At 42.4% G+C, this 25417-nt stretch overlaps 1 protein-coding gene across 2 annotated transcripts in view; it reads left to right on the top strand.

Moving 5' to 3' along the window:
• Positions 1-13333: 13333 nt before the first annotated feature.
• Positions 13334-25417, top strand: part of LOC149440225 (NACHT, LRR and PYD domains-containing protein 3-like) — a 141104-nt gene continuing 129020 nt past the window's right edge. Inside the window, exon 1 of one of the 2 annotated variants that reach the window (XM_089658889.1) lies at positions 13334-13436. The gene's annotated coding sequence lies outside the window, so the exon portion shown is untranslated. Of the gene's footprint in view, positions 13437-19787; positions 19919-25417 lie in introns of those variants that run through there. The other variant, XM_089658888.1, reaches the window with a different exon arrangement.

The raw sequence follows: 25417 nt of genomic DNA, 5'->3' as shown, positions 1-25417 counted from the left end.
GCTGAAAAAACAAAACAAACCCATCAGAGAGATAGCAAAAACATTAGGCGTGGCCAAAACAACTGTTTGGAACATTCTTAAAAAGAAGGAACGCACCAGTGAGCTCAGCAACACCAAAAGACCCGGAAGACCATGGAAAACAACTGTGGTCGATGACCGTAGAATTCTTTCCCTGGTGAAGAAAACACCCTTCACAACAGTTGGCCAGATCAAGAACACTCTCCAGGAGGTAGGTGTATGTGTGTCAAAGTCAACAATCAAGAGAAGACTTCACCAGAGTGAATACAGAGGGTTCACCACAAGATGTAAACCATTGGTGAGCCTCAAAAACAGGAAGGCCAGATTAGAGTTTGCCAAACGACATCTAAAAAAGCCTTCACAGTTCTGGAACAACATCCTATGGACAGATGAGACCAAGATCAACTTGTACCAGAGTGATGGGAAGAGAAGAGTATGGAGAAGGAAAGGAACTGCTCATGATCCTAAGCATACCACCTCATCACTGAAGCATGGTGGTGGTAGTGTCATGGCGTGGGCATGTATGGCTGCCAATGGAACTGGTTCTCTTGCATTTATTGATGATGTGACTGCTGACAAAAGCAGCAGGATGAATTCTAAAGTGTTTCGGGCAATATTATCTGCTCATATTCAGCCAAATGCTTCAGAACTCATTGGACGCCGCTTCACAGTGCAGATGAACAATGACCCAAAGCATACTGCAAAAGCAACCAAAGAGTTTTTTAAGGGAAAGAAGTGGAATGTTATGCAATGGCCAAGTCAATCACCTGACCTGAATCTGACTGAGCATGCATTTCACTTGCTGAAGACAAAACTGAAGGGAAAATGCCCCAAGAACAAGCAGGAACTGAAGACAGTTGCAGTAGAGGCCTGGCAGAGCATCACCAGGGATGAAACCCAGCGTCTGGTGATGTCTATGCGTTCCAGACTTCAGGCTGTAAATGACTGCAAAGGATTTGCAACCAAGTATTAAAAAGTGAAAGTTTGATTTATGATTATTATTCTGTCCCATTACTTTTGGTCCCTTAACAAGCGGGAGGCACTTATGCAAAATGTTGTAATTCGTACACCGTTCACCTGATTTGGAAGTAAATACCCTCAAATTAAAGCTGACAGTCTGCAGTTAAAGCACATCTTGTTCGTTTCATTTCAAATCCATTGTGGTGGTGTATAGAGCCAAAAATGTTAGAATTGTGTCGATGTCCCAATATTTATGGACCTGACTGTGTTTGTTGGGCAGTACAGCTATATACAAATGCAGAATTGTATTAATTAAAAGCAGTTAATGTAATTAACACCATATCCACTTCAGGACCAAGCCTTTTTTTGGCACTTTTTTGTTTACAAGTAAAAATAAGTATTTTTTGCTAGAAAATTACTTAAAACCCCCAAACATTATATATTTTTTTAGCAGAGGCCCTAAAGAATTTAATGGCAATTGTTGCAATTTTGTATATCACAAGGTGTTTGCACAGCGGTTTTCTAAATGCAATTTTTTTTTAGAAAATACACTTTAATAAACTTAAACAAAACCCCACAATATATACCCTATTTTTGTGTAAAATATGAAATATATGAAATATATTAATATGAGATATTATGTTGAGTAAACAGATACCTAACATGTTATGCTTTATAATTGCGTACGCTTGTGGAATGGTGCCAAGCTACAGTATGTAAAAATCTCCATAGGTGAAGCTTTAAAAATTTCTACAGGTTACCAGTTTAGAGTTACAGAGGAGGTCTACTGCTAGACTTATTGCTGTCCCGCTGATGTTCGCAGCGATACCTCACATGTGTGGTGCGAACACTGTTTACATGTGCAGGCATGACCTACGTATGCGCTCACCACTGTGTGCGAGCAAGACGCAGCGTTAGTGGGATCAGCCCCGGCACCAGCAAGCACCTGCATTTAGCCCCTATGTTTACCCCCCTTCTCCCCCAGCAAGTGCAGTGTCAGTAGATCATTGTCACTTGATACATTGCACACAAAACCGCAGTGTTCGCAGCGTCAGGCCTAATCTCTGTTAGCACTTGCCGGTAAATTTGTTTGTAGTGGTTCAAGCAGTCCCGGAAAGCCAGGCATTCTTTTGTTCTGTGAGTCACACTAGGTGCCTATAAATTTAGTGGCCAACATGTCCAACGAAAGGTACACTAGTGAAGAGGCCTACAGGATTCTGAGAATGTGAGGTGAGAGCAAAGGGGAAGACTCCCTGACATAATCCGCCTCAGAATACGAACCTGTAGACAGCAGTGGCACCCTGACAGGCAGTTCAGATGATGGAGAAGAGGTCCCTGCTAAGATCAGGCATAACCGACCCTGTTCTCGGGTTGCTGAGCTGTTACAATTGCATTATGATTCTCATATGCAGCAGAGTTCCAGTACTAGTGCTGCTCTTCCTTATGGTGAACTGATGAGTACCAGCGGCTTAGTACATCCTGATCTTTCACATACCAGTACTGCAGTATCACTTGATGATGTGGCAAGTCCCATAAGTGCAGTACAAGCTGGTGCGGTGACGAGCACAAGTAGTGTCCCATAGCCACCAAGAATTCACATGCAGGCCCCTAGAGCCCCTACTGTCCTTCCGGATGTGCTTGCAAATCCCGATTGGCAGCCCACAAATTCTGCAGCACCCGTACTTCCCCCATTCAATGCCCAACCCGGAATTCAGGTGGAAATGGCAAATTTAACTACTCCCCTTGTTTTTTTGGAGCTGTTTTTCATGGAAGATCTGTTGATTGATTGTGAACAGTTTATCGCTGCCAACCCAAATTCATACCTTGCCAGACCATTCGCATGTAAACCCATTACGGTTTCTGAATTTAAACTTTATTTGGGCCTAACCCTCACCATGGGTATTACTAAGAAAAAAATGAATTGCGGTTGTATTGGTCCACAGACCTGATTAATCATATGCCCATGTTCTCTGCTGCCATGGCCAGGCATAGATATGCATTTTATGCACTTCAATGACAACACACTCAGTCGTCCTTGGGGTGACCCTGAATTTGACCGGCTCCACAAAATTCGGCCCCTTGTAAATCACCTTAACCAAAAATTTGCAGATGTCTATACTCCCCAATAAAACATCTGCATTGATGAGTCCCTCATTAATTTTTCTGGCCGCCTTGCATTCAAACAATTTCTCCCCAGCAAGCATGTCAGATATGGGGTCAAGATTTATAAGACCTGTGAAAGGGGAGCAGGCTACACATATAAGTTTTGGATTTACGAGGAAGAAGATAGTCATGTGGAACACCCTTGATGCCCAGACTACATGGCGAGCAGTGGCAAGATAGTTTGGGACTTGGTGTCATCCTTTTTCAATATGGGGTACCACTTATATGTGGGAAATTTTTATTCATGCGTGCCACTATATAGACATTTGTACAATCTTGGAACTGGCGCATGTGGCACCGTGCGACCTAATCGCTGGGGCTTCCCACAACGACTTGTAAATACCCAGCTTAGAAAGGGGGAAAAAACCTGCTTGAGAAATGAGGAATTGCTCGCAAACATGATGTTTTCGTCCTGTCTGCCATTCACGCAGATACGACCATCCAAATTGCCACAGCAGCTGTTGTTGAGAAACCCCTCTGTGTCCCCGACTATAACCTTAACATGGGAGGGGTGGACTTCAACGACCAGATGATGAAGCTGTACTTAGTTTCCTGAAAAGCCAGGAGCTGGTACAAAAAAGTGTCTGTTTATTTATTTCAATTAGCTCTATACTGTATAAGGATATTGTGTTGATATTTATAAGCACCATTTGGAAGGAAGCGAATGTCTCTATAAAATGGAGCTTGTTTCAAGCTCTTCATTTAGGCCACCAGGGGATAACACATCCAAGGTGTAGGTCCAAAAAGTTTCCCTCTGACAGAGACACAAAAAACGCTCTGACTGAGGGAGGTTCCATGGCATTCCTTCAATAATCCAAAAAAGTTACTGGTTATCGGTGGCTCCTCCAACTAGTAAGCAATGGATAGATTATGTTAATTCTTTACTCCCACGGGAGAAACTCACGTACCAACATCGCAATGCTTATTTTATTTATTTCAGGTACTTGTATAGCGCCGTCAATTTACGCAGCGCTTTACCTATATATATTATACATTCACATCAGTCCCTAATAGAGATGAGCGAAGAAATGAAAAATTCGATTCGGCTGATTCGGCGAATTCCAGTATGAAATTCGATTCGATGCGAATTTCTCCGCTACGAAGATGACTTATAAAAAGGGTTTCTAGGCTTCAGAGAGCCTTTAAATTAGTGCAGAACACTGTACCTTTAATTTAAATGCCCTTGGAGATGAGGAAGGAGAAGGAGAAGGAGAAGGAGAAGGATGAGAAGAAGGAGAAGGAGAAGGATGAGAAGAAGGAGAAGGATGAGAAGAAGGAGAAGGATGAGAAGAAGGAGAAGGAGAAGGAGAAGGATGAGAAGAAGGAGAAGGAGAAGGATGAGAAGAAGGAGAAGGAGAAGGATGAGAAGAAGGAGAAAGAGAAGGATGAGAAGAAGGAGAAGGATGAGAAGAAGGAGAAGGATGAGAAGGAGAAGGATGAGAAGAAGGAGAAGGATGAGAAGAAGGAGAAGGAGAAGGATGAGGAGAAGGAGAAGGATGAGAAGAAGGAGAAGGAGAAGGATGAGAAGAAGGAGAAGGATGAGAAGAAGGAGAAGGAGAAGGATGAGGAGAAGGAGAAGGATGAGGAGAAGGAGAAGGATGAGGAGAAGGAGAAGGATGAGAAGAAGGAGAAGGATGAGAAGAAGGAGAAGGATGAGAAGAAGGAGAAGGAGAAGGATGAGAAGAAGGAGAAGGATGAGAAGATGGAGAAGGAGAAGGATGAGAAGAAGGAGAAGGAGAAGGATGAGAAGAAGGAGAAGGAGAAGGATGAGGAGAAGGAGAAGGATGAGAAGAAGGAGAAGGATGAGAAGAAGGAGAAGGAGAAGGATGAGAAGAAGGAGAAGGATGAGAAGAAGGAGAAGGATGAGAAGAAGGAGAAGGATGAGAAGAAGGAGAAGGATGAGAAGAAGGAGAAGGAGAAGGATGAGAAGAAGGAGAAGGATGAGAAGAAGGAGAAGGAGAAGGATGAGAAGAAGGAGAAGGAGAAGGATGAGAAGAAGGAGAAGGATGAGAAGAAGGAGAAGGAGAAGCAGAAGAAGAAGGATGAGAAGAAGGAAAAGGAGAAGGATGAGAAGATGGAGAAGGAGAAGGATGAGAAGATGGAGAAGGAGAAGGATGAGAAGAAGGAGAAGGATGAGAAGAAGGAGAAGGATGAGAAGAAGGATGAGAAGAAGGAGAAGGATGAGAAGAAGGAGAAGGATGAGAAGAAGGAGAAGGATGAGAAGAAGGATGAGAAGAAGGAGAAGGATGAGAAGAAGGATGAGAAGAAGGATGAGAAGAAGGAGAAGGATGAGAAGAAGGACAGTTCTGTGACAGTTTCTGTCTATTTCTGACAGTTCTGGGACATTCACTCCATACAGCGGTTTCAACCGCTGTATGGAGGGAATGTCATAGAACTGTCAGAAATAGACTATTTATGACAGTTCTGGGACATTCCTTCCATACAGCGGTTGAAACATTGTATCTATTTGTTTCCATAAATGGATCCATTTATGGAAACAAATAGATACAATGTTTCAACCGCTGTATGGAAGGACAGTCCCAGAACTGTCATTAATAGTCTATTTCTGACAGTTCTATGACATTCCCTCCATACAGCGGTTGAAACCGCTGTATGGAGTGATTGTCCCAGAACTGTCATAAATAGTCTATTTCTGACAGTTCTGGGACATTCACTCCATACAGCTGTTTCAACCGCTGTATGGAGGGAATGTCATAGAACTGTCAGAAATAGACTATTTATGACAGTTCTGGGACATTCACTCCATACAGCGGTTGAAACATTGTATCTATTTTTTTCCATAAATGACATTCTGCAAATATACTTAGAGGAGCGCTGCAGATACACTTTTTGCCGGCTTGGAATTAATCTTATTTTCATCCTACTTCTTCTTCTTCATCCTCATCCTCATAAGAAGAAAAAGAAGAAGTAGGATGAAAATAAGAATAATTCCAAGCCGGCAAAAAGTGTATCTGCAGCGCTCCTCTAAGTGTATCTGCAGAATGTCATTTATGGAAAAAAATAGATACAATGTTTCAACCGCTGTATGGAGTGAATGTCCCAGAACTGTCATAAATAGTCTATTTCTGACAGTTCTGGGACATTCACTCCATACAGCTGTTTCAACCGCTGTATGGAGGGAATGTCATGGAACTGTCAGAAATAGACTATTAATGACAGTTCTGGGACTGTCCTTAGATACAATGTTTCAACCGCTGTATGGAAGGACAGTCCCAGAACTGTCATTAATAGTCTATTTCTGACAGTTCCATGACATTCCCTCCATACAGCGGTTGAAACAGCTGTATGGAGTGAATGTCCCAGAACTGTCAGAAATAGACTATTTATGACAGTTCTGGGACAATCACTCCATACAGCGGTTTCAACCGCTGTATGGAGGGAATGTCATGGAACTGTCAGAAATAGACTATTAATGACAGTTCTGGGACTGTCCTTCCATACAGCGGTTGAAACATTGTATCTATTAGTTTCCATTTAGGATACAGATGTTTCAACCGCTGTACATGTGAAGAAGCTGTGAGAGAACTGTCAGAAATAGAGGAACTCTGCACATACACTTTTTGCCGGCTTGGAATTATTCTTCTTTTCATCCTACTTCTTCTTCTTCTTCTTCATCCTCATCCTCATCCTCTTCTTCTGAGGATGAGGATGAAGAAGAAGAAGAAGTAGGATGAAAAGAAGAATAATTCCAAGCCGGCAAAAAGTGTATGTGCAGAGTTCCTCTATTTCTGACAGTTCTCTCACAGCTTCTTCACATGTACAGTGGTTGAAACATCTGTATCCTAAATGTAAACTAATAGATACAATGTTTCAACCGCTAAACATGTGTTCCTTCTGTCAGAGAACTGTCAGAAATAGCGGAGCTCACTGCAGGGACACTTTTGCCGGCTGATCGGGAAATCTTCGATTCGCGCACCCGAAGTAGGCAAAATTTCGGTTTCGACGCGAATCGAATATTTCCTGAAATTCGACTCGAATTCCGGTTCGCCTGGTTCGATTCGCTCATCTCTAGTCCCTAACCCTCAAGGGGTGTACAAGCTAAGGTAAAATAAAATAAAACATGGCACCCACCCCGGTCTATAACTGGCTTATGAAGCAAGGACTACGTGAACCGAGTAACGCATGTCAGTAATAAAGGAAAACTAAAAAAAGGGTTCAAAAATCAACTCGCCAGCCAGCTTGCCAACAACCAAATTAACCTGTTTAACAGTATGCGTTAAAAATGGGTTTAGTTAGCACAAATTTGCAAATACATACGTAAGCCACAGAGCCACATCACGGCACCCTGGTATTCTGTGGTCCTAACTCTACAAATTTGAGAGTCCCCATAGTAGAGGCACATGCATTTAAAGGACCAGGGGCAGGTGCTCATAAACCGGGGTGAGTGCCAAGTTTTATTTAAATAAAACATAAATAAATAAAACATGGCACTCACCCCGGTACTGGCACTTTGCTGCACGGGCATATGATGGATTGGGTCTGCAGACCAATACAACCACAATTCATTTCTTTTAGTAATGCCCATGTTGAGGGTTAGGCCCAAAAAAAAATGTAAATTCGAAAACCGTAATGAGTTTCCATGCGAATGGTCTGGCAAGGTTTGAATTTGGGTTGGCAGCGATAAATTGTTGTGCATATAAATTGCCTATATCCACAATCAACGCATTCAGATATTCCGTGAAAAACAGCTCCAAAAATCAAGGAGGTATGTGAAAGACCAGGATGTACTAGACCGCTGGTACTCGCCAGTTCACCAAAAGGTAGGGCGGCACTAGTACTGGCACTCTGCTGCATATGAGAGTCATCAAAATTTACCAACAAGTGCTAACAGAGATCAGGCCTGATTCTGCGAACACTGCGGTTTTGTGTGCGATGTATGAAGTGACAGTGACCTACTGACACTGCACTTACTGGGGGAGAAGGGGGGGTAAGCGTAGGGGCTAAACGCAGGTGCTGGCAGGTGTCGGGGCTGATCCCGCTAACACTGCATTTTTGGGGACGCTATACTAATGTGAACGCTGGTATAGTGTTGATCTGATCAAAGATATTGATCCGTTCAGACACTATACTAGCAATGGAGGTTTATTGTGCATGAGCGTATTCCTGGCAATCAAGGGGTTAAATGTGATGACTGGTGTACTGACGGGCAATCTGACGCTATCTGGGAGGGGCATGAAAACCACGGGAGCGTGAATCACATATATATATATATATATATATATATATATATATATATACACATATATATATATGTGATTTTGCGCACCCATGCCGCCCTGTAGTAGTATTTCTGCTATAGGGCAGTCAGGAAGCGGTTACAGAAGCGGTTTGTGTTACGTCGCCGCGTTACTTTAACTGATAAATGCGCGGTCATGCAACACTGCACCCAAATTAAATTTACATCCTTTTTTTCCCTCAAATTGAGCTTTCTCTCGGTGGTATTTGATCACCTGTGCGTTATTTTTTGCGCTATAAAAAAAAAGGCTGACAATTTTGAGAAAAAAAAACAATATTTTGGACTTTTTGCTATAAAACATGTCCAGTAAAAAAATGTAAAAATCAAATTTAGTCATAAATTTCTGACAAAATGTATTCTGCAACATGTCTTTGCTAAAAAAAAAATCCCAATACGTGTAAATTAATTGGTTTACGTGAAAGTTATAGTGTCTACAAATGGCGGGAAAGATACTGGGATTTTTTAAAATTTTGTTATACTAATAATGGCGGCGATCAGCGATTTATGACAGTGATCAGCGAGTTATGTCGGGACTGCTGCGGACATTTTGACACTGGGGGGGAACTGACGTGTGGTCACTGACATCCCCAGTGACAGCAATACAGTGATCAGTGCAAAAAAAAAAACTGACACTGTACTAATGGCACTGGGGAGGAAGGGGTTAACTTTTTTATTCAATGAAAGGGTTAACTGTTTGAGGGGAGTGATTTACTAGGGGGCGGGGGTGTGTACTTCACAGGAACATGCTGATCCCGAGAGATAAAGTCTCTCAGGTTCAGTGTGCTCTGAACTGACAGATAGCAGAGCTGCAATGTAAACACTGCAGCCATGCCATCTGTCAGTGATTGCCGGTAATCGCCGGCACCCGTCGGCTAATGACCCGCCGGGATCCGGTGATGGACTCCCGCTGTTGCGATCTGCGGGACGGGTAGGGCGGGCACGCACCTCTCGCGCGCCCCCTACCTGTTTTGCAGAGCGCTGTTAAAAGACAGCGCTGTGCACACAGGTGCCGCCCTGCCACAGTAAAAACACTGCGGCGGGTCCGCAAGCCGTTAAAAAATGCCTGTGAGAATGTAAATTGATTTACAGTATGTTGCATCCTGCTAAACTGAGGGTGGTGGATAAGAGAACAGTGCACTTTTTCAACAGTCCCGTGGAGACTTCTCGTTGGCTGGATGCCAGAGGACATCCACCAGTGCCAGATGGCCACATGGAAGACATCTCTTCTACTGATATTTTGTTTTTCATACTAAATGGAACTTGTTCTCTTTTGCTACTCAGGAAGACTATGAGGCTATATGTGACCTCTCTAGGGACATTATGCTGTGAATTTGCTCTCTGACAATGATAATTCTGTGCCCCCCCTTTTCTCCACTCCCCTCCCCCCCCCCCCCTTTTTATTTGGCCCTATGTGATACACAAGTTGACTTACTCCTGTACGGGAGAACTGTTACTCTTATTTCTAAAAGGTGGTCATTTCCTGTTACTAAGTGTTTAATAAGTGCCTTGTTGGATAGGGAATTCAGTCTCCATAAGGTGTAGAGACGGGACCCCCTATTTTGATATTGGACGGTTTGGCGTAGACCTTTGACCTCCAAGGTTGGTTATTTCTGTTTGCGTTATGGGAATAAAGCACTCAACATGTTGGGGTTGTGTGCCGGGAGGGGGAAGTTGGGGACTGTTTTTTATTATTGCTAGGAAGTGCTGCTTACCTGCTTCTTCTATGTGGTGTGTCTGAGAATTGGTATGCCCACTTTGTATTTATGAAGGACGGTCGGGGCGATGTGGCTCTGGAGCTCCTCGGTGGGTCGGATATTTATGATTTTATGATGCTATCTCAGATAATGTCTTGGAATGTCCGGGGCCTCAACTCTAAAATTAAGAGATCTTTGGTGTTTGATTATATCAAAAAGTATAAGCCGCACATTGTTCTGTTTCAAGTGACGCATTTACAGGGCTCCAGGGTCATGGCTCTGCAGAGTTCTTCTATTGCCCAAGTTTTTCATGCGGAGTGCTCCACATATTCAAGAGGGGTTGCTATATTACTGGCCAAATCGTTGAATGTGCAGGTTAAGGATCAAGATGGATCCAGGGGGTAGATTTATTATTTTGGTATGTACAATTTTTAATCAGTGGTGTACTATTATTAGTATATCTATTCCTCCACCATTCTCCTTTAGAGTGTTAGAGGAAATTTTTTCAATAGTAATCTCTGTGGCAGAAGGGACCTTATTATTTGTAGGGGACTTTAATGTGGTGTCACCTGCTGCTCCGGATCGTCAGGGATGTGTATCTGGGTCTCACCTGGAATTGGCAACTTGGCTGGAGGCACATGAGCTGGTGGATGTTTGGAGATATAGGAACCCGGGGGTGAATGAAGTTTCCTGTCATTCTGAAACTCATTGTACTCTGTCCCGAACTGACATGTTTCTCATTACAAGCGCTGGGCTTTCATTGATGGGTGAGGTATTTATCGAGGACAATTTTGGATCATTCTCCCATGGAAAGTAATTTACAGTTGGGGGTACACTCCTGAATTAAGCTTTGGCAGATGAATGCGGGATGGCTGCAAGAGGAGTATGTGAATCTGGGATGTATGGAAGCAATACACTATTAATGGAAGGAAAATTATATTGAAGAAGATATGTTTACCCAATGGAGATACCCAATGCTTTTAAAGCAACCCTTAGGGGTGCTTATATGAAGGTAGTAGGTGATTTCTCTAGAGCTCTGCGAGTGAATGTGGAACAACTTAAAACACAGGTATCTCAGGTGGACGCTTAGATGTAGGTGATCCCACTTCTGATAATTATAAAACATGGCAGGAATATCTACGCTTGTATCGTATACTATTGGCAGAGCAGGTGAGTAAAGGCCAACTGTATCAACGTAGACATATATTTGAATTTGGAGATAAAAATGGATGTCTTCTTCTTAGCCAGACCCCCCTTCACTTCGATTTCTATCTTACGTATGCGTATTCCTCAAGGTGAGATTGTTGAGGAGATGAGGGAAATATTGTGGGCTTTTGAACAATTTTAGAAATCTTTGTACCGGGCTCAGGGTGATGTTTCAACAACTTCGATGTAGGAATATTTGGCATCTATTTCTTTACCGGCACTGTCATGGGAAGATAGGGAAGGCTTGGAACAGGCTATTACCTCAAAGGAGATTGAGGTTGCGATTGCATCCTTTGCCCCTCATAAATCTCCTGGTCTTGGTGGATATCTGATAGAATAGTATAAAATGTATGGAGAACTGCTGGTGCCATATCTTCTACAGGTTTATAATTTATCTAGGAGACAGGGGGAACTCCCAAAATCTATGCAGGAGGCTCTAATAGTCTTATTCCTGAAACTGGGAAAAGATCCATTAGAGTGTGAATCGTATCAGCCCATTTCTTTGATTAACACAGATGTAAAAATTTTGCTGAAAGTGTTGGCGAGGTACTTACAAACGGTAATTCTAAAGCTGGTTGGATCTGACCAGACTGGCTTTATGCCAGGAAGATGTGCTCATATTAATCTTAGGAGGCTCTTCGTTAATTTACAAGTCACGCATGATAATGCAGAGGATAGAGTGATAGTGTCATTGGGTACAAAAAAAGCATTTGATTCAGTAGAATGGGAGTATCTCTTTCCACTCCTGGCTAAGTTTGGCTTTGGCCCCACGTTTATTTCCTGGGTGAAGCTCTTGTATTGGCAGCCTAGTGCTCACATCAGCACTCATATCAGAAGCGTTTCAGATCCATAGGGGCACCAGACAGGGTTGCCCCTTATCTCCCCTCTTGTTTGCATGGGCCATTGAGCCATTGGTTGCAAGTTTGAGAGAGGATGTATGAGTCCAGGGTTTGCGATTGGGGGAGTTGGAAGAATGTGTGTCATTATATGCTGATGACATGTTATTGTATTTAAATGACGGTCAGGTATCCTTATCTAGAGCTTTCTCGTTGATGCAAGAATTTGAAAATTATTCAGGCTTTCAAATAAATTGGTCTAAATATAGATTATTTCCCTTGGATGGCCAGCGGCTACAGATTTTGGATCTAGGGTACCCCATTGGAATATTGGATAAAATTAAATATCTCAGGATTACTATTCAGCTTCCGTTAGTCGTACCTAGACAATAATCTTTGGCCTATAGTAAGTGTGTTTAAAGACAGGGTTTGTAATTGGAAGGAATTGCCCTTGACCCTGCTAGGCAGCGTAAACTTGTTTAAAATGATATATCTACCAAAATCTTTATAGGTCCTCTCCAATGTGCCCATTTATATTTTTAAACAAATTTTTAAATGTATTAATTCCCTGCTTGGTTCCTTTTTATGGGGTTCCAGGCCTCCTTGGGTGGCCCTGGAAATACTTCAATTGCCAATACACAGGGGGGACTAGCCTTACTTACAAATGTATTATTTTGCTTCTCAGTTGATGTATGTACACTGGAGGATGTTTCTGCAATTAAATAATGCTGCCACGGCTGTTGAGGCGGCGGTGGCTACCTCTTATGAGGTTTTATTGAACCATTTCTATAGAGGAGAGGTTCCATCCAAAGATGGTATGGCTATACTATCGGTGTCCAAAAAAATTCTTAAGGTATGTGCAAAATATGTTTCTGATACAACCGTAGCCATATCGCTAAGTGCACCTCTCTGTTGTGATCCAAATTTGCCTGAATTTTATAAGATGGAGGGGAGGCAACAATGGGCTCAATATGGTCTCAAATATGCATATCACCTTTTTGTGCAAGGATGGCTGAAATCTTTTCTGCAACTGAGGTTGGAACAGGGAGTGGAGGGTTCTTGGTATCTTCGGTATGCTCAGTTGAGGCATGCAGCAGTAGCTCAATATGGCCCTGGGGAAGTTACTCTGAACAATACCATACTGGAAAACCTTCTCGTACAAACGCAACACACTAGATTGGTATCGTCATACTACGTGGAATTGACTTTGACAGTAGGCAATGTCATTGTACACGCGAGCGCTGGTTTGACATTGTTCCAGATTTAACAGAAGAGAGCTGGAAAGATGTTTTGGACACCTATGTGAGTAGTTATTTCTTCAAGGGACAAAATTATTCAACTGTGTTATTTACATCAAATTTACTATATACCTCAGCGTCTCTATTGTATGGGGAGATGTAACACAGCCATTTGTCATAAATGTCAGGTTAATACGGGATCCTTTTTACACATGGTTTGGGAATGCTCTGAAGTTAGGCCATTGTGGTCTGCAGTCACAGCATTTATCTCTGATACATTTGACTTGCCTAATATATGTAGCCCCACGGTGTGTCTTTTAGGAGTACTTAAAGATGAACATATGAATAATGCTACCAAACTTTTTCTGAGAATCTTTTTCATTTATGTGCGAAAACTGATAGCATTACACTGGATACGTTCTGATACTCTGGATTTGAGGGCATGGAAAAAATTGGTTAATGTGGATCTTCAGATGTATGAGATGACATATGAAGCAAGGGGGTGTGCAGGGAAATTCAGAAAGATATGGTCCTGGTGGGTGGACTCTGGTGAAACCGTACCGGATGATTCTTAAAGAAGGAAGATAGGTTTCATTTTTGCAGGGGAGGTGCTCTGACATTGTTTGGAACTGAGTGGTGTGATGAGCCTCAGAGATTATGTATTTCTACCTTTTTCTTTTTTTTTTTGGTGGAGAAATGCTATCCCGGCTAGTTTTTCTTTTTGAATTGGGGAGGAGGGAGGGGGGGGGTATAGTTTGATTGAGTGGTTCTGGTTATCCATGTTTACAAAATGTAAGAAAGGCTTTTATGCGAATGTGATACTAATTGCCACATACTTAGCTTTGATATGTTTATATCTGTTTTTCCATACAGTGATTAGGTGTATGATAAATGTCATAACTCTTGGAAGAATGTAACATTCCTACTGTTTGATGTTTTGCTAATGTTTTCTTTTTACATGTATGCATATTTGGATATGTATTTGTTTGTATATGGCAATAAAAACGTTTTACAAAAAAAAAAAAAAGTAAGGGTCCCAACACTGAACCTTGGGGTACACCACTTACAACCCTAGACCATTCAGAGTATGAATCATTAACCACTGAATACGATCTTTTAACCAGTTTTCTATCCATTTACATACTGATTTTTCCAAGCCTGTAGACTTTACTTTACACATTAGCTGTGTGTGGGGAACTGTGTCTAACACTTTTTCAAAATCCAAGTATACCACGTCCACCACCACTCCTCTGTCCAAGTATACCACGTCCACCACCACCCCTCTGTCCAAGTATACCACGTCCACCACCACCCCTCTGTCCAAGTATACAACATCCACCTCCACCCCTCTGTCCAAGTATACCATGTCCACCGCCACCCTTCTGTCCAAGTATACCACGTCCACCACCACCCCTCTGTCCAAGTATACCACTACCACCCCTCTGTCCAAGGTTTTGCTCACCTCCACATAAAAGAAATCAGATAATTTCTTTCTTATCTCACTTCATTTGATCATTTGGTATATGATTGGATGTTAGCAGCTTCTCTCTGTTATGTGTATTGATCATAGGTAGAAGCGCAAGAGGTTTATACAATTATTTCTCAGATTTGTCTGACAACTTCTGTCTTTCATGAATTCATGCTGTCTGGTGCTTAAAATATTTTTTTCCAGCAAGAACTCATCTATGTGGTCTTTTATTAAACTCTCCAGTATCTTCCCAACTATAGAAGTTAAACTAACAGGTCTATAATTACTTGATAAAGATTTTGACCCCTTTTTAAATATTGCCACTACATTGGCCTTACGCCAATCCACTGGTACTTTGCCAGTCATTAGATTCCCTAAAAATAGAAACAATGGCTTTGAAATTACAAAGCTCAAGTCTTGAAGGACCCGTGGGTGTATGCCATTCGATCTACGTGTTTTATTCACCTTTATTCTGTCTAAATATTTCTGGATCATATCAATTGTGAGCCAATGTGGATCATCAGGAGCTGTGTCAATACCATGCCCATTATGGACAAGAGCTCCCCCATGCTCCTTTGTATACACAGAGCTGAAGAAGGTATTTAATAAATTTGTCTTCTCTTTGTCCCCAGTCACCCACTCTAGAATATTTTGAAAAGGGCCTACATGCTCGGACCGGACCTTTTTACTATTAATATATTTGAAGAATTGTTGGTCCTGCTATCTTTTGCAATCTGTCGTTCGTTTTCAATTTTTGTGGCCTTTATTTCCTTTTTGTATATTCTGTTATATTCTTTGTAATGTTTAAACATTTTTATATTTAATAAAAGCTCTTTTCTTCTTATCTATAGCTTTTTTAACTGTGGCCGTAAGCCACATAAATTAGATTTTTAGCCTTTTAAACTTGTTGCCCATGGGAATATATTTTGCAGTGTGTTCACATACAGTCTTTTTGAAGAACTCCCATTTCTATGTTGTGTTCATTGATGCCAATATTCCCTCCCAGTCTAAGTCTTGTTGAGTAGCTCTCAGCCTTGGAAAATTAGCTCTCTTAAAATTGAACATTTTTATTATTCCTGTATGTGCTTGCTGTTTACAACTAACAATAAATGAAATCATGTTATGGTCACTGCTACCCAGATGTTCTTTTATATGGACATTTGTAATAAGCTCTGCATGGTTTGAGATTACCAGGTCCAACAGAGCATCTTTCCAAGTTGGGGCCTCTATGAACTGTACCATAAAATTGTCCTGTAGTAGGTTTAAAAATGTTTGCCCTTTAACTGTTCCTGCAGTACCATTACTCCAGTCAAAGTAGTTAAGCCCTTGCAGCCCTTTTGATCTGTGCAAGGAGCTGAGTCTCCACCTCCTCATTAACACTGGGAGGCTTATAACAAACTTCAATGATTATCTTTGTAGTACGCACCCCCATGTGCAGTTCCACCCATAATGCTTCAGCCTCATCACACTCTCCATCAATTAGGTCCTCTTTCACATTCGCTCTGAGATTTTTTTTTCAGTTATTTTATTTCTGTTTTTTTATTATTTTTACACTGTCCCTTTCATTTTTTTTTTCACTTTTATTGCTATCACAGGGAATAAAAATATCCCCTGTGACTGCAATAGGCATTGACAGGTATTCTTTTTTGAGAAATCTGGGGTCTATTAGACTCAAGATATCTCCTCTGCTTGCTCTTACATCATCTGATCGATGTGATCAGATGCTTTCCCAATTTACAAATGTCGCTGTTAAAGTCCGACGAAATGGAAATTCTGAAATGCTCATAGCTTCTGGTCTCCTAGACCATAGAGATTATTGGAGCCATTCTGGTCTTTACTCAGCTCTATAGTCAGCCAGCGGAACTGTTGGCTGTATTCTCGGGTTCCCCTGTGGGACAGGAGAACCCAAGCAAACTGTGGAAGGCAGCAGGAGGGGGGTCCCTTCCCGCTGCTTGTAAAAAAAGATTCATCAGCTAACTGGCCACTAGAAGTGTTTTTACATGAAAGCCGACCACCAGCTGAAAAAAACTATACCAGGATGATGTCTGTAGCTGCAGGTATCATCCCGGTATAAGCACTTAAAGTCCACTGACATACCAATACATTGCTGGTCCATGTTGGGGATATATGTAACAGCAGAGAACACAGGCATGTGATCAATCGGTTCTGTGAATCAATATGATTGCAAATTAATCTTTTTTGTAATGTCCATGTTGAGGGTTAGGCTCTAAAAAAGTTTTAAATTCAGAAACCGTGATAGGTTTCCATGCGAATTGTCTGGCAAGAGCTGAATTTGGGTGGGCGGCCATGTATTGTGTGTATAAATTGCCTTGGTCCACAATCAATTGGTACAAATCTTCCATTAAAAACAGCGGAGGGGCTAAACGCTAGTGCTGCCAGCAAATGGGGCCGATCCTGCTAACACTGTGTTTTTGGGGACACTATACAAAGCAGGCACTAGTATAGTTCTGTTCATGATCAATATCTTGATCTGTACAAACACTATACTAGTGTTGCTATATGATGTCACTAGGAAGCTAAGGATCAGTGAAAAATTCTATATACTGACACTGTACTAATGGCACTGGCTGGGTGACGGGGCGATCAAAGCTTTAATAGGGGCGATCAAGGGTTAAATAAGGGTAAGCAGTCGGCAAGTAGTTAAAAAAATTCCTTAAAAATTAAAAAAAAAATTCTCAATATGTTATTTGTTTTTTTTTTTGTACCTTTTTTATTTTTTTTAATACTTTTAACTTTAACATAGTAACAGTGTACTCTTGGGGGGTGATCAGGGATTTTTTTTTCTTTTTTTCTACACTTTGCTTTGCAGGAGAAATAAAGATGATTTCTCCTGCAATGCAAAGCTTGCTGTCATGAATCTAACTCATTCATGAACTGTCAGATAGTGATCTGTGATTGGCTGGGGCTGGTCATATGGTACAGGGTCCTGTGATTGGCCCTTGGTATCATGTGAGCTTCGGGCCAATCACAGGAAGAGAAGCAGAGCTGTTATGAATGAGATTGATTCATAACCAGGGGCGGACTGACCATTTGGAAACTCGGGCACTGCCCGAGGGCCCGGGGTCAGTAGGGGGCCCCATGAGATGCCCCTGGTACCTTTTTCATAGGCTTTTTTGAGTGTGGGCAAGGACACAGGGGCCCCATGATCCCCTATTGCCCGGGAGCCCCATGAGTTGTCAGTCCGCCCCTGTTCACAACAGCCTTGCTTACATTGTGATCGCTATGCGATCACAGGGTCCTGTTCATCGGTATCTTCATTTCGCTGTGTCTGATGGACACAGCAGTTGTGGTGGGGGGAGCGCTGCAAGCCCAAGCCGACTGTATTAGTACAGCCAAAGCGACATACAGGTATGTCGCTTTGCCTGTAGCTGCCGCCCGGCTGTAGTGCATTGCGGGCGAGTGGGATACAGTTAAATCCTCCGGGAGGCTGTTTGTGTTTCCATCAGGCAAATTCGGAGGAGGAAGCTGCAGCAAAGCTTGTCATCTTGGAGTGTCAAGGTTGTGCTGAAAACATAGTGTGGTCAGGCAAGAACCTGCAGAAGTGGTAGAGGCTCCTTCAGCCAGGTCCATCTCTACATTCAGGGCAGCACACGCAAAGTGTCTATAGAGACTTTTGCAAAGCAGTTGGCTAGTTGCTACAGTGCACCTGCCTGAGACGCTACAGGGGCTTGTATGTCAATAGACTTCAACAGAATGGTAGTCTAGACTTCCATGTCCATTCTACTACAGGTTTTTTTACAGTTTAGACCTCTCTGTTTAGCTCGTCATTTATCACATGTATGCTGCCATGTTGGCGTCAGGAAAACGGAAAATTGTATCAAATACCGTAATTTTCCTTTCCTGGTGCCAATCCATGGCAGCATACGAACCCTCTCTTGTTCTTTGTATGGAGAACGGGGGAGGTTGCTCTTAGTCAGACTTTTATAGATTTACACAGGTCCTGTGGGTTGATATAGGGGCGGAACTATATGCTGCCATGGATTGGCGTCAGGTAAGGAAAATTATGGTAAGTATTTGATACAATTTTCTGTTATCTTTCACTTTTTTAACTTTACAGTCTGCTGGCCCTGTGTGCATCTGGGTGCCATTTTCTTGTAGTAATAGTGTGTGACTGTGGGGAGACATTAGAGTGTAAGCTCCTGTGCTACAGAGACTGATATGACTGGCTCGGTGTTCTCTGTACAACACTGCAGAATGTCAGAGCTATATAAATGTACACTAATAATAATAGTGTGTGACTGTGGGGGGGAATTAGATTGTAAGCTCCTCTGGTACAGAGACCGATGTAACTGGCTCAGTGTTCCCTGTACAACACTACGGTATATCTCAGATCTATATAGATGTATAAAAATATTAGTGTGGGGCTACATTAGTGTGTAAGCTCTTTTGGTTGAGAGACTGATGTGACTGGCTCAATTTTCTCTGTACAGCACTGTGGTATGTGCCAGAGTTCTGTAAATGTAATAATAGCACTGTGTGAATGTGAGGAAAATTAGAGTGTAAGCTCCTGTGGTGAGCTACAGTATATGTGTATAATAATAGTATGTTACTGTGGTGGGGCAATAAAGTGTAAGCTCCTCTGGTGCAGAAACTGTTTTGGCTGGCTCAGTGTTTTCTGTACAGCGTTATGGTATATATCAGAGCTATGCAAATATATAACTGCTGCAAAGTAATATTTCTAAAGAATGTTACTTTTCCTGATTTAAATATTTTTATCAGTACAAATATCTTTGTAGATTAGTCATAGTGAAGCTGTCTGGGTCAGAGAATTTTCAGTTTTGGTTTGTGGATAATTATAAATACGCGGAAATATTTATTCAGAGAATATGATTGGTTTACAGAAGGAAGAGGGAGATCACGCTACAGATAATCATTTCTGTGAAAAGGGCTTGGCTGGTTATAATAGGCAATAGGTAACAGGAAATGTAAGTTGATTTTAGTTCTTTTAAAATAAGCACACAGTCATTATGCCACCATATACCATCAAGAGGCTGGTCTAATTGACACCCATAAACACCTCCTGGTTTAATGTAGAGGAGAAGAGTATTTGGAGTTGGGTGAGTATAGTATATGATATCGGGTTATTCTATTACTGTGTTTTACAAGCTTTTTATGCAGATCTGCATGATCTGGCTCATAGTTTAGAGGAACATAGATGGAATCCATTCGATGGAACCATTTCTATATAAATTCCAAACCTCAGCTCACACCGGGGCTTCATATATCTGTAGGACCCAAGGATTTCTGAAAACTCAGCTGGTGTGCAGGTGTCCATGCAGAGGTTATTAATTCGGTCAGCAATTGTCATTCTATTTGCAATTTGCAGAGTGACATTTGCTTTTTCTGCAGTAAAAGGCCTTCTGTGTATCAGACCAGTTCCTTCATACATGTACATATGTAATCTCTGGACCTAAAACTGGCCATAGATGAGCCAATTTGTCCACAAGAACTATTATGAGTAGTCATGTGCCCATCCTATGTTCCTCCGGCAATAGAAACCTTCCTGTTTTAAACAATCAATACATAAGACTGTAATCCTTCTACTTAATTAAAGTAGACTCCTAGAAAATCTATGGAAGTCTCCTGAAAGCCTTCCCTAATGTTCCAGGTATGACAGGGAAAAATTTGTAAAATGATCGTTTGTGTGCCAGAGAAGATCATGCACTGTGTATATAATTATTCAATATATGAAGGCGGGTTCAGCCAACTTTAATGAAATTTGGGTGCTGAATCGAAACCCCTTTGAACTCAATGGCATTTGAATGTTGGAGATCTGGACATTTTCTAGGCTAATAGGTAAAGGATTGTCAAATAAATGTCATGGGGGTTGGGCACTGCTCTAGGAAACATGTACCAAAGCAATATAATAATGAAAAGTTCTCTTACACAACATGCCTGGGGGATGCCCTGACCCTGCCTGTCAAGTCCAGTTACAATACAAATAATACAGGAAGAATCAGGGGGCCCTGCTCGTTAGAGCTTACAATCTAAAAAGGGAGGATCAAATGATACAAATGGTAATAACTGTGGGAGATGAGCTGATGGAGAAAATACATGTATAGTTGTTGGGTGGAGGAAGGATAGTCTTCTCAAAACCATCATTGACACCCTCCATAGGGAGGGAAAGCCTCAAAAGGTAATTGCAAAAGAAGTTAGATGTTCCCAAAGTGCTGTATCAAAGCACATTAATAGAAAGTTATGTGAAAGAGAAAGGTGTGGCAGAAAAAGGTGCACAAGCAGCAGGGATGACCGCAGCCTGGAGAGGATTGTCAGGAAAAGGTTATTCAAAAGTGTTGGGAACTTTCACAAGGAGTGGACTAAGGCTGGAGTCAGTGCATCAAGAGCCACCACACACAGACGGATCCTGGACATGGGCAAATGTTGTATTCCTCTTGTCAAGCTGCTCCTGAACAACAAACAACGTCAGAGAAAAGAAAAACAGACCTGATCTGTTGCTCAGTGGTTCAAAGTCCTCTTTTCTGATGAGAGCAAATTTTGCATCTCATTTGGAAACCAAGGACCCAGAGTATGGAGCAAGAATGGAGAGGCACACACTGCAAGATGCTTGAAGTCCAGTGTGAAGTTTCCACAGTCTGTGTTGATTTGGGGAGCCATGTCATCTGCTTGTGTTGGTCCACTGTGCTTCATTAAGTCCAGGGTCAACGCAGCCGTCTACCAGGAGATTTTGGAGCACTTCATGCAGACGAGCTTTATGGGGATGCTGACTTCATTTTCCAGCAAGACTTGGCACCTGCCCACACTGCCAAAAGCACCAAAACCTGGTTCAATGACCGTGGGATTACTGCGCTTGATTGGCCAGCAAACTCGCCTGACCTAAACCCCATAGAGAATCTATGGGGCATTGCCAAGAGAAAGATAAGAGACATGAGACCGAACAATGCAGAAGAGCTGAAGACCGCTATTGAAGCATCCTGGTCTTCCATAACACCTCAGCAGTTCCACAGGCTGATAGCTTCCATGCCACGCCGCACTGAGGCAGTAATTGCTGCAAAAGGGCCCAAACCAAGTACTGAGTACATATGCATGCTTATACTTTTCAGAGGTCCGATATTGTTCTATGTACAATCCTTGTTTTATTGATTGCATGTAATATTCTCATTTTCTGAGATTGTGGATTTGGGGTTTTCATGAGCTGTAAGCCATAATCATCACAATTATGACAAATCACGGCTTGAACTATCTTGCTTTGCATGTAATGAGTCTATCTCATATATTAGTTTCCCCTTTTAAGTTGCATTACTGAAATAAATGAACTTTTGCACGATATTCAAATTTTTCGAGTTTCACCTGTACATGTGCAACTGTTGGAGTTATTATTTACCATTAAGAAAAGCCACAAATTTGAGGGACTTTGCATGTTTTAATGTCACTTTTGTTGTGTTTTATTGTCTTAAGTATATTATTTGCACTTTGGTCTATTTAAGAATATTCATTCTTGATCATTTAGGAGCTTCACTTTTGTTTTCCAAATTTTAAATCGTGATATGTTGAGTATCTATTTACTCAGTGCAACATCATCTTTTATTTTTTTTAAAAAAAATGGTTATTATGTTGTGTTTGTGTGCACTAAAAATTAATAAGGCTTATTTTTTCCAAAAACATTGAGCAACCACTGTGCAAATACCATGTGACATTAAAATTGCAATACCCACCGTTTTATTCTCTACAGCCTCTGCTTAAAAAATATAATGTGTGGGATTCTAAGTAATTTTCTAGTACAAAAGGTACAATTTTTTTACATGTATGACAGAAATGTCAGAATTGACCTGGAGGATCAAGTAGTTAAAGAGACTTTCACAGGGATAGAAATACAATAGTAGGCAGCACAGTGGCTAAGTGGTTAGCACTTCTGCCTAGCAGCACTAGTTTAAATACCAACCACGGTACTACCTGCCTGAAATTTGCATGTTCTCCCTGTGCCAGCATGGGTTTCCTCTGGGTACTCTGGTTTCCTCCCACACTCCAAAGACATGCTGGTAGGTTCATTGGCTCCTGTCTAAATTAGCCCTAGTATGTGTATGAATGTGAGTTAGGGACCTTAAATTGTAAGCTCCTTGAGCTTAGGACTGATGTGAATGTACACTATACAGTATCTCCCAGAAGTCGGTACACCCCTCACATTTTTGTAAATATTTTATTCTCTTTTCATGTGACAACACTGAAGAAATGACACTTTGTTACAATGTGACGTAGTGAGTGTACAGCTTGTATAACAGTGTACATTTTCTGTCTCCTCAAAATAACTCAACACACAGCCATTAATGTCTAAACTGCTGGCAACAAAAGTGAATACACCGCTAAGTGAAAATGTCCAAATTGGGCCAAATTAGCCTTTTTCCCTCCCCGGTGTCATGTGACTGGTTAGTGTTACAAGGTCTCAGGTGTGAATGGGGAGCAGGTGTGTTAAATTTGGTGTTATCACTCTCACTCTCTCATACTGGTCACTGAAAGTTCAACATGGCACCTCATGGCAAAGAACTCTCTGAGGATCTGAAAAAAAGAATTGTTGCTCTACATAAAGATGGCCTAGGCTATAAGAAGATTGCCAAGACATTGAAACTTAGCTGCAGCACGGTGGCCAAGACCATATAGCAGTTTAACAGGACAGGTTCCACTCAGATTAGGCCTCTCCATGGTTGACCAAAGAAGTTGAGTGCACATGCTCAGCGTCATATCCAGAGGTTGTCTTTGGGAAACAGACGTATAATTGCTGCAGAGGTTGAAGGGGTGGGGGGTCAGCCTGTCAGTGCTCAGACCATACGCCGCACACTGCATCAAATTGGTCTGCATGGCTATCTTCTCAGAAAGAAAGCCTCTTCTAAAGATGATGCGCAGGAAAGCCCACAAACAGTTGCTGAAGACAAGCAGACTAAGGACATGGTTTACTGGAACCATGTCCTGTGGTCTGATGACACCAAGATAAACTTATTTGGTTCTGATGGTGTCAAGCGTGTGTGGCAGCAACCAGGTGAGGAGTAGAAAAACAAGTGTGTCTTGCCTACAGTCAAGCATGGTGGTGGGAGTGTCATGGTCTGGGGCTGCATGAGTACTGCCGGCACTGGGGAGCTACAGTTCATTGAGGGAACCATGAATGCCAACATGTACTGTGACATACTGAAGCAGAACATGATCCCCTCCCTTTGGAGACTGGGCTGCAGGGCAGTATTCCAACATAAAGACCCCAAACACACCTCCAAGATGACCACTGCCTTGCTAAAGAAGCTTAGGGTAAAGGTGATAGACTGGCCAAGCATGTCTCCAGACCTAAACCCTATTGAGCATCTGTGGGGCATCCTCAAACGGAAGGTGGAGGAGCGCAAGGTCTCTAACATCCACCAGCTCCGTGATGTCATCATGGAGGAGTGGAAAAGGACTCCAGTGGCAACCTGTGAAGCTCTGGTGAACTCCACGCCCAAAAGGGTTAAGGCAGTGCTGGAAAATAATGGTGGCCACACAAAATATTGACACTTTGGGCCCAATTTGGACATTTTCACTTAGGGGTGTATTCATTTTTGTTGCCAGTGGTTTAGACATTAATGGCTGTTGTGACGGAATGCGGTGCCCGACCCCTCCCCTTCAGACCAACTCATGACCGAAGGACCAGCTTTTCTCGCTCAGCGTTGTCACTTGCGTAACAATGCCACTCTCAGCTGCGCCCTTCACAAAGATTTTCCAGCTCGTGGGACCACAATCTGTGTGCCAGCAGCCTGAGAGTGATTCTTACTAGGTTAGGTTAAATACACAATTAACCCTTCACACTGCCACCACCACCTTTTTACAGAGAAGGAGGAAACTCACAAATCCTAGCATTAACACTAGAGATGAGCGAAGTATTCAAAAATTCGATTCGACTGATTCGGCGAATTCGTGGAAAATATTCAATTCGAGTCGAATATATTCGCTGTGAATTTAACTTAAAAAAGAGTGTTTCTAGGCTTCAGAGAGACTTAATATTAGTGCAGAACACTGTACCTTTAATTTAAATGCCCTTGGAGTCTGCTGGGGAAGAGAAATAATACTGTCAGTCAGTATGACATGCAGATGAGTGCCGTCGATCTTAGAATCACCGCACACTTCACTCATTTGGCCAGTCACGGGGCCAAAAACCAGTGTTTGGAGCCACAGTGTGGCGGTGGAGGCAGCAGCAATGGGAGGCCATACAGCAACCTATGACACTGTGGGACCAGCAGCAGCGTGACCAGGCGGTACGGGGGCCCATGGCCGATTTGGGGCCTGGCGGCACCTATGGGAGGCCTGTAATCTGCCAGCAACCTATGACAAAATGGAAAACCGCAGGAGTGTGAGGAGACCTCAAAGTGGCACATGGCAGAGTGGGAGCAATGGGAGGCGGTACAGGGACCCAGGTCACACTGTGGGCCCAGCAGCAGCGTGACCAGGCGGTACGGGGGCCCATGGCCGATTTGGGGCCTGGCGGCACCTATGGGAGGCCTGTAATCTGCCAGCAACCTATGACAAAATGGAAAACCGCAGGAGTGTGAGGAGACCTCAAAGTGGCACATGGCAGAGTGGGAGCA

This window comes from Staurois parvus, unplaced genomic scaffold, assembly GCF_062004578.1.
Source record: "Staurois parvus isolate SC_StPar_1 unplaced genomic scaffold, SC_StPar_1.0 ptg001110l, whole genome shotgun sequence".
NCBI lineage: Eukaryota > Metazoa > Chordata > Amphibia > Anura > Ranidae > Staurois > Staurois parvus.
Note: the sequence above shows the minus strand (reverse complement) of the source record. Positions and strands in the feature narration are given on the sequence as shown.